This window comes from Diceros bicornis, chromosome 21 (assembly GCF_020826845.1).
Source record: "Diceros bicornis minor isolate mBicDic1 chromosome 21, mDicBic1.mat.cur, whole genome shotgun sequence".
NCBI lineage: Eukaryota > Metazoa > Chordata > Mammalia > Perissodactyla > Rhinocerotidae > Diceros > Diceros bicornis.
The window spans coordinates 44,859,868-44,868,675 of record NC_080760.1 but is presented as its reverse complement, the minus strand read 5'-3'; the positions used below and the strand labels follow the sequence as shown (position 1 = coordinate 44,868,675).

Here is an 8,808-nt window from a genome sequence, read left to right as displayed (position 1 = left end):
ATGTTTTCTTCTCTGCAGCAAGATCTCCAGGTGGCCCAAAGCGGAACTTCCTATAGTGGACATTTGTTAGGTTTTGGTGCCCAGTACCCATTCCTCTTCCTAAAAGCACTTGGTTTCCTATGGAATTACCTCTTCCCCACTGGCTCTTGTTGCGTGCTGCTGAAGTCAGGATCCTCGCCTTCTCCTGGCTAAGGGACAGCGGAGTGACACAGGCTGGAATCCGAATCCTAAGAAGCCAGGTCAAGGAGGCTGGATTCTGTTCAGTCCATCTGAGCAGGCGCCAACGAATTCAGTAGCCAAGATAAAAAATATTTGAATGCAATATTGTAAAAACAAAAATTAATGTGAAAAATCCAAGATGAAGAAAATATCAAAATGTTAAATAGAAACAGGGTCAGTATGACTGAATTCTCCTTTTGCCTTAGGCTCCAATGTGGCTTGACCTGGCCCTGCTGAACATTCCCCCCTCGCAGGGGTCTCTCTATCTTGCCTTCCAGCCCTTTGCACCTGCCTGACACTGATGGATACGCAAGGGGGTTTGGGGCTCTGCTTTTGCTCATGTGGTCCTCTCCGCGTGAAAGGCCCTTTCTCCTTCCACCCTACCTTGCTGACGACCTCACCCTCCTTCACCAGTGTACTTCTCTATGCTTCAGTTTCTCCATCTGTAAACAGTACCTAAGTCATAGCCTTGTGAGCACTAAACGAGCATCAATATCTGTGTAGCACCTGTGTCAAGGTGAGCATCCAACAACTGCATGGATACAATCATTCCATGATATGGCAACCTGCTGACATGCCTCCTGCCACCCAAAGGGCCAGGGAGCTGCCTAATGATGGCTAGATGGAAAAACTCACACGCACTTCCCCGTCTACATTTCTGACCACCCAAACCTCAATTACAGACTCCTCTTCTTCCAGCTTCTCGGTAAAAGTCCCTGGGGCTTTTGCTTAAATCTTCCTTCTTCTTTCTATCTACTCTCTCTCCAGGCCATGTCACAGATGTCCACAGCCTCAAGGGTGCCTTCTTGTCTGTGATACATCGGTGACGTCCATATCTCCAGGCCCAAATTCCCGGATGCTTGCTAGATGTGTCACCTGTGCCTACATACCACTACAATATTACTAATAACAGGGGTGGCGACTGAGTGCTAACTAGGTGCTCCAGACTGAGCCAAGCACTTTACAGGAATTACTTCATTTCATCCTCTCCAAAACCTCATTTTGGGCTGGCCCCGTGGCGTAGCAGTTAAGTGCACGCGCTCCACTGTTGGCGGCCCCGGTTCGGATCCTGGGCGCGCACCGACACACCCGCTTGTCAGGCCATGCTGTGGTGGCGTCCCACATGAAGTGGAGGAAGATGGGCACGGATGTTAACCCAGGGCCAGTCTTCCTCAGCAAAAAGAGGAGAATGGGCATGGATGTTAGCTCAGGGCTGATTTTCCTCACAAAATAAAAAAAAAAAAACAAACCTCATTTTACAGAGAAAAAACAAAACAACAAAATAGAAGCCAGGAGAAGGGAGTTGCCCAAGGTGTTGAACCTGGGGAGTGGTGAAACCAAGATTTGAACCCAGGCAATTTAACTCTGCCATTGGAATAGGTGCGTCTGCTAAAGAAGATTACCCAAAGTTGCACCTTTTAAGTAACAATTTTAAAGTGACTTGAGGAAAAGACGATAAAGCAGTGGTTCTGAACCAGGGACAATTTTGCCCCCCAGGGGACATTTTGCAATGTCTGGAGACATTTTTGGTTGTCTCCAAACTGGGAGGTTGCTACTGGCATCCAGAGGGTAGAGGCGAAGGATGCTGCTAAACATCCTACAAAGCACGAGAAGCCCCCCACAACAAAGAATGATCTGTTCCAACAGAGACAAGGATGAGAAACCCTGCATTAGAGAAATTGCTATGAAGCAAGACTATGCAAAGTTAGTAAAGGATGTTAGCTCTTTAGGTCCTTACTCCTCCACTCACCAACTGTGCAGATCCCTCTGCCTGCCCCCTTTCCACTACCCTCAAGCCCGCCACCTCCTCTCCCCAGCCCAGCAAAACCGCAGACTCTTACCCACCACCCACACTACCTTCCCGGCACAAAGCACAACAGGAACTCATTATCTTCCTCCTCAAAACCTTCCCCTCCCCTGCTCTTTATCATGGTTAAAAATACCACACTCCTCCTCCTCCTCACAGGTGAGCACCATTGTCCCCACCTCGCATGTTCTCACCACCGCCCCTCACTCTCCCTCCAACCTTCAGTCACCAAGCTGCGTCTGTTCTGGCTCCCAAGAGCCTCTCCTGCTCATCCTTGCCCTTTCTACTTCACTAACCTACTTCGGGCCAAAATAGCTTCTTATGCTATTTCTTTTCCAGTTATGAGGCTGAAGTCACTTTTTATTCATCTATATTTGAATGAATTCATTTCACCCAGAGCATGAATTTCATGAGGAATTAAACTAGGGGGGCCTTAAGAAGCCATCTAACTCCTGGTCTATGAATCCAGCAAAGTTCATGATGGAACTTGAGGGCTCTGCCCCTTTCCCTCTGTCCCTCTTCTCCAGTGGACCAGGTGGCCCTCCTGTGGTCCAGGGCTTGTCCCCTCCCACCCCACTCTGCATCCCATCCCTTCAGATCCTCACATCCACTGTTTCATCAGTGACCCCCTTCCTCTTCCACCTCTCCCACTCTACTGGGACCTTCCCATCAACCACAGAGGCTCACTAGCCCACCATCTCTAAAGAATCCTCTACTCTTAGCGCCCACTACCTAGACTGTCATGGTTCTGAAAAGGGTTGTCTACACTCACTGTCTCCTACTCACTCCTCAGCCCACTGCAACCTGGCTTCCAATCCCTCCTGTCCATTGAGAAGCTCTAGCAAAAGTTATCAGCCTTCTATTGTCTACTGTCAAGTAAAATGGGCACTGGCTTTCCAATCCTTATTTGACTGAATTTTCTAGGGCATTTGAGAGTGTTGGCCATTCCTTCCTTCTAGAAGCAACTTCTTCCCTTGACCTCTGGTTTTCCTTCCACTTCCCTCCTCTGACCATGCTCTCTCAGCCTTCTTTGTGGGCAGCTCTCCTCTGCCGTTACAGCGTCCCTCTAGATTCAATCTTGATCCCAGTATCTGCCCACCCTACACACCCCTCAAGGGTGAATTCATCTGCAGCCTGCACCTAAAGCTTTAACCACCAGGAAAGGCAGTATGGGGTGGTGGTTAAGACCTGGACTCCAAAACTCCTCTATACACTAAGTGTTTGGCCTTGGGCAAGTTACTCAACACTCCTGCCTCAGTTTTCTCAACTGTAAAATAGTGCAAAGCTTTTTAGTCTTATTGCTTTCCATGTCTGAACACGTACCATTTCCTCAGATCATCTGGAACCTTGTACCCAAATATGTTATGTGCTCATGCTCAGTCTTTGCTCAGACACATAGGGAGTGCCCTGTCAGTACCTGTGAATAAATGAATGAATGCTGTCCTGGATTGAGTTTCCCCAGAAACAAATCTTGAGACAAGGAATTGGGTGCAGCTAGTTTGTCTGAGAGGGGATTGATCCCAGGAAGAACAAATGACGGAGTGATGAAGTGAGACAGGGAAGCGAGGAAAAGCATAAAGAGGGAGTTAATGAGAGTTACTGCTGGGGGCGACCGGACTCCCTTCCTCTGGGCACCTCTGAGGAAATGTGTTGAAAGCACGGTAGGACTGTTGCCCCTTAGGGATGGGAGGCTTGACACTTGTCCACTGATTGGTTAGGGAGTGCTCCAGGGCTGTTGGACACTTCCAGTCTGGGCAAGACCCCACAGCCCTGCAGAAAGGCTCCAGGCAGAGAGGGGGAGAGGTGTGCACTTCAGGTAGACAGTGCCTTGGATGGATGGCGTTAAATTACAGCTGCAGGTGAGCTCAGAGGTGGGCCCAGGGGACACAGAGCTTTTGCTCTGGCTGGCAGGTGTGGACCTCCTCATCTACCTGGATAAGCCCCACCTCTTCCTTGAAACTTAGTTCCAGAGCACTCACTTCTTGGAAGTAGTTTCTAATCTCCTGCTATAGATTGAATGTTTGTGTCCCCCTCAGATTCAGAGGTTGAGATCCTAACCCCCAATGTGATGGAGTTAGGAGGTGGGGCCTTTGGGAGGTGATCAGGTCATGAGGGTAGAGCCCTCATGATTGGGGTTAGTGCCCTTATAAAAGATACCCCGGAGAGCTCCCTCACCCTTGCCCCTTTCCCCATGTGAGGACACAGCAAGAAGACAGCTGTCTGTGAACTAGGAAGTGAGCTCTCACCAGACACCACATCTGTTTGCACCTATCTTGGACTTCCCAGCCTCCAGAACTGTGAGATGCAAATTTGCGTTGCTTATAAGTCACCCCATCAATGGTATGCTGTTATAACAGCCTGAACTAAGACACCCCTCATGCTGATTGAGAAACCCTCACCCAAGCTCTATGGAGCCCATGACACCCTGGACATACTTCTCTAAGAGTAATCATCTGTCTGTTTTCTAAACAGAACTTTCTTGCTGGACTTTCTTGGAGAGCAAGAACTGTTCATCTTTGCAGATCTGGTGCTTAGAAGATTTTTGAGCACATTATAGGCACGTAACCAGTACCTTTTAATGAATTCGAATTCACCTCGCTCAGGGCCCCGCCCAGAGTAAGCGGTCCATACCGCAGGCTCCTTTTCTTTCCCTCCAACTCAGAGTGTGCCATCTGACTTAGGCGAGCACTCATCGAGCGAGCATACAATGTGATAAATACGTTCTTTAATGAACAGAAGAGCTGGGGGAGCCCAAAGGAGGGAGCAGTTAACTGGGACTGTACCAATGAGACTGCAGTTACGTCGTCTGACAGTCTTAATTACTTATAGCTTTAACTTTCCAGAACCATTAATAGGGCGTCTGGCGCTTCTTCCGTTACACTGGGCTTTCCCATTGGACCGCCTCTCCGCCAAAGCGGAAGAGACAGGGGACACAGGCACAGAGTGAACCTGCAATTGCAGTCTGGGTTGCTCCTTTCCTCCATTTGATGTATCTTTATTGAAGGTCTCCTCGGGGCCAGTGCTGTTCTTGGCACTGGGACACGGGAGGGATGGGGACAAGCAGCAGGTGACCCATGCAGGGGGAGACAGATGATAAATAAGCAACCAAATAAACAAGGTAAGTGACGTGGGCTATGAAGCAATGAAACGGAATGTGACATGCGGGAGAGGTGGGGGTGGGAGTATAGGTGCCAAGGACAAATAGATCAATGGTTGGGGAAAGTCCCCTTTGAGAAGCTGACTTCTGAGCTGTGAGCTGAGTGCCAAGAGCAGCCAAGTGGAGATTATTCCAGACAGAGGGAACAGCAGCTGCAAAGGGCCTGGGGCAGGACCCTGGACTCCGGGTGCCAAGCCTGGAGCTTGTCCCACTGCTTCTGACCGCTGAAAAAGAGTTGCAGAAAAGAGGCAAACCTGGGTCTAAAAATGATATCTGGTTCTTACTTAGAGGAGAGGAGCTGATACCCAACTTTCAGTTCCTAGCAGGTTCATTTCAAGCTTCGGTTTCCACTCACGGGCATGCTGTTCCCGCTTCAAAGTCTGATTGGGTTTCAAAGGAATTTGAAACACTTACAGAAAGCCACCAAGCTACATCCTCCAGGTAGAAAACCCCAGTGCGGCATTTCCATGGGAAACCACAATGAATTACTCCCGCTGGCCGCCTAGTCCAGGCTGGACTGGACAGAGATTTAGTTTGGTTTTTTCAAACTTTGTAAAGCCTCTCCAAACTTTTTCACAAAGCCCCACAGTGTCCTGACTCTTCGGTTAAGAACAAAATCCCAAATTCCGTGAGGTTTGTTGAGTTTCAGATTTCACCAGAAGGGGGTCTGCCATAGCCACTAACCTTTTCCTCTGCAGAAAGCAGTTTCCGAAATGCTGCAAAGAAAAATAATCACTCGGTGATTAGAAGGGAAATGAAGTTCTAAGGCGTTGTAAGTAGACACAATACTATGCACAGCACACACCCCACGGGTTAAAACTCTCCTTTCTCTAATGTCTCCTATGATAATAAGGACAATCATGGCTATCATTTATTTGAGCACTACAATGTGTCAGTCTCTGTCTAAACATTTGGTTTCCAAATAAAACCTACGAGGGCAGTATACCGCCTCAGAGGCTCAGAGAAGTTAAGTGACTTACTTAAGGTAACACAGCTACAAAAAAGGCCAAGTCCAGATTCTAACCTAGATCAGAGTCCAACGTCCATACTATCACTTTCCATACTATTACTATAGCATCCTGACCTAGAAATTTCCTGACCCCTAGCACTGGGAAAAATGAGGAAATTAGCCGAGCGGAAGCAGTGAAAGGGGGCAGCCAGGTAAAGTCATTTCTTTTATTGAAAATAGGGGAAACGGCCAGGAGATTGTAAGTCCATCCTCTGCAGGATGGGAGACAGGCCAAGGCCCTTCCCTGCTGTCGGGGGCCTTAGACAGGCACCGCCCAAGGCCAAGGATTTATCTGGACAAATCCTACCCTTCCACCTCTGGACAAGGAGGAGGCAGGCCGGGGGAGTGTGGGGCCCACGGTGGGGGCCGCCCGAGCCCCGCCGGAGTCCGTGTGCCCCCCGCCCGGTGCCGGAGACCCCGCGCGCCCCGCCCGGGCGCCGGCGGGCCAAGGGTTAAGCGAGGCGGGAGCCCCCCGGCGCGCAGCGGCCGCGGGCCGGGAATGCTTAGTCAGGATCCCGATTTCCTGTCGAAGTGTTTGGATTTCCTGAAACCCGCGCCCTCCGCCGCCGCGCGGGATCGTCCGAGCCGCTCGCGTCGCCGCGGCCTCCTCCCCTCGGCACATGGTCGCCCGCCCCTTCCTGCGCCGCGCTCGCCTCCCGCGCCTCGCCGCCGCCGCCGCCGCCGCGGGGGGCCCTCTGCGCTCGGGCAGCCCCGGCCCGCGCCTCCCGCCGCCCGCTGCTCCGGCCGCCCGCTCCCTGCCGAGAGCCGCGATCGCCCGGCCGAGGGGCCCGGGGAGCCGGCGCCCAGCCCGCGATGGAATAATGCCCAGCGGCCCGCCCGGTCCCGGTGAGTTGCGGGGCGCCCGGACGGGCTCGGCGGGGTCGCCCTGGGTAGTCGGCGCCCCCTGCCCGGCCCCCGCGCGGGGAGGCGCCGGGCGGGCTCCCGGCCCCATCCCCGGCGGGGGTCCCTGTGCGCGGGGAGGGCGCCGGGCGGGCTCCGGGCCCCGTTCCCGGCGGGGGTCCCTGTGCGCGGGGAGGGCCCCGGGCGGGCTCCCGGCTCCATCTCCGGCGGGGGTGCCTCTGCGCGGGGAGGGCCCCGGGCGGGCTCCCGGCCCCATTCCCGGTGGGGGTCCCTGTGCGCGGGGAGGGCGCCGGACGGGCTCCGGGCACCGGGCACCATCCCCGGTGGGGGTCCCTGTGCGCGGAGAGGGCGCCGGCCCCTGGCTCCGCAGGGCCAGGCGAAGCCTCCCGGGGGGTCTGCTTTGCCGAGGCGCCGAGGTGGCGCGGGTGGGGCCCCGCGTGGCTCCCCGGGAGAGGGGCCGGGACAGCGCGCCTGGTGGCCGCGGCCCCGCCGATGGGGCGCCCTCCCGGCGCGGAGGCGCGGGCGCTGGCCGCGGCATTGTCTCTCTGGCGCGGCGGCGGCAAGTTCCCCGCCGTTCCTGGAAGAGCCGGCCCGGCCCCCGGCCCCCGGCCCCGGCTGGGACGCGGCGCTGCCAGGCAGGCCCCAGGCCACCGGGAGGGGAAAAAAAGATTCCCACTCGGGGCTTAGTGTTTGTCCACGGCAAGACTGGGAAGTGGCGTGTGTTTTTCCGCTTGTACCATTTGGGGACCTGCTGCATTTTCTGAGAGCGACATGAAGTTTAAAAGAAAAAAAAAAAAAACTCGCTGGCGTCTGGTATTCTGCGGTTTCATACATCCCGAGAGTTCTTCTCGGGCATTCCTAAAGCGGTTTCCTTGAGTAATTTGTTTTTCCACTAGCGCAGGGGGACGGATAGCCAACTTCAGACCATTGCCAGCGTGATCTCGGCTTTACCTGCGCTAATCGGAAAGAACTAGAACTTTCTCCCACTTTTTCCCGTAGACTCGGTCAGGTTGTCTGGCGTAATTGATTCTGGGAGCATGGATTGCTGAGTAATGTTTTGGGATTGTAAAACATAATTCGGTGTTGAGGCCAGTTTTATGTCTGTTGCAACCTTCTCTCCAAGCCCTTTCCGTTTTTCAGTTGGAGGTCCACTGTATTGCAAGAAGATGCAGGTCTTCTGGAAGCATCAAATCTCAACAGTTTAGAAGGAAAAAGGATCTTTGGGAACCACTGTTTCTGCCCCTTCTTGTTACACAGATGAGGCTGGGGGATGTGACATGACTTACTCAAGGTCCTGTGGCCAGTCTTCAGACTCCCCAGTCCAGTGCTCCTTTCACTGTGTCAGTTTATGGTCTGTGGGCCATGAAAGGTTTGGAAAGTGTCTTCTTTGCATTATAACCTTTATTGTTTTAGTGTCTTCTGTGCTTCTCTTGTTCTGTTTTATCTATTCTTGCTGTTGTTTTTGAGATATGCAGTTATCTTAAACTGCCTATTTTGAGATATAGAGTTTAAAAAAAAAATTCCCTAACCCCTACTGTTCAGCCACTAAATGGATTTGGAGATTCAGCCACCAAATGGATTTGAAATATAAAATGGGTAGCTTATTATATAGGGAATTACTTTTCTCTATCCCATTCTTTTGTGAAAAATAGAAACTTCCAAGTCCAAAAAAGGGCAATATCTTAGCACATAATATATGGTATGAGGTTTCTTAGACTTAATTTTCAGACCTCCTGTATCTGGTGAGCTAAGTAT

The 8,808-nt window shown here is 52.3% G+C and overlaps 1 protein-coding gene across 2 annotated transcripts in view; it reads left to right on the top strand.

Annotated features, from left to right (window-relative positions):
* The first annotated feature begins 6,785 nt into the window (after positions 1–6,785).
* ASAP1 (ArfGAP with SH3 domain, ankyrin repeat and PH domain 1) overlaps positions 6,786–8,808 on the top strand; it is a 355,431-nt gene continuing 353,408 nt past the window's right edge. The window contains exon 1 of one of the 2 annotated variants that reach the window (XM_058564945.1): positions 6,786–7,038. The gene's annotated coding sequence lies outside the window, so the exon portion shown is untranslated. The remainder of the gene's footprint in view (positions 7,039–8,808) is intronic. The other variant, XM_058564942.1, reaches the window with a different exon arrangement.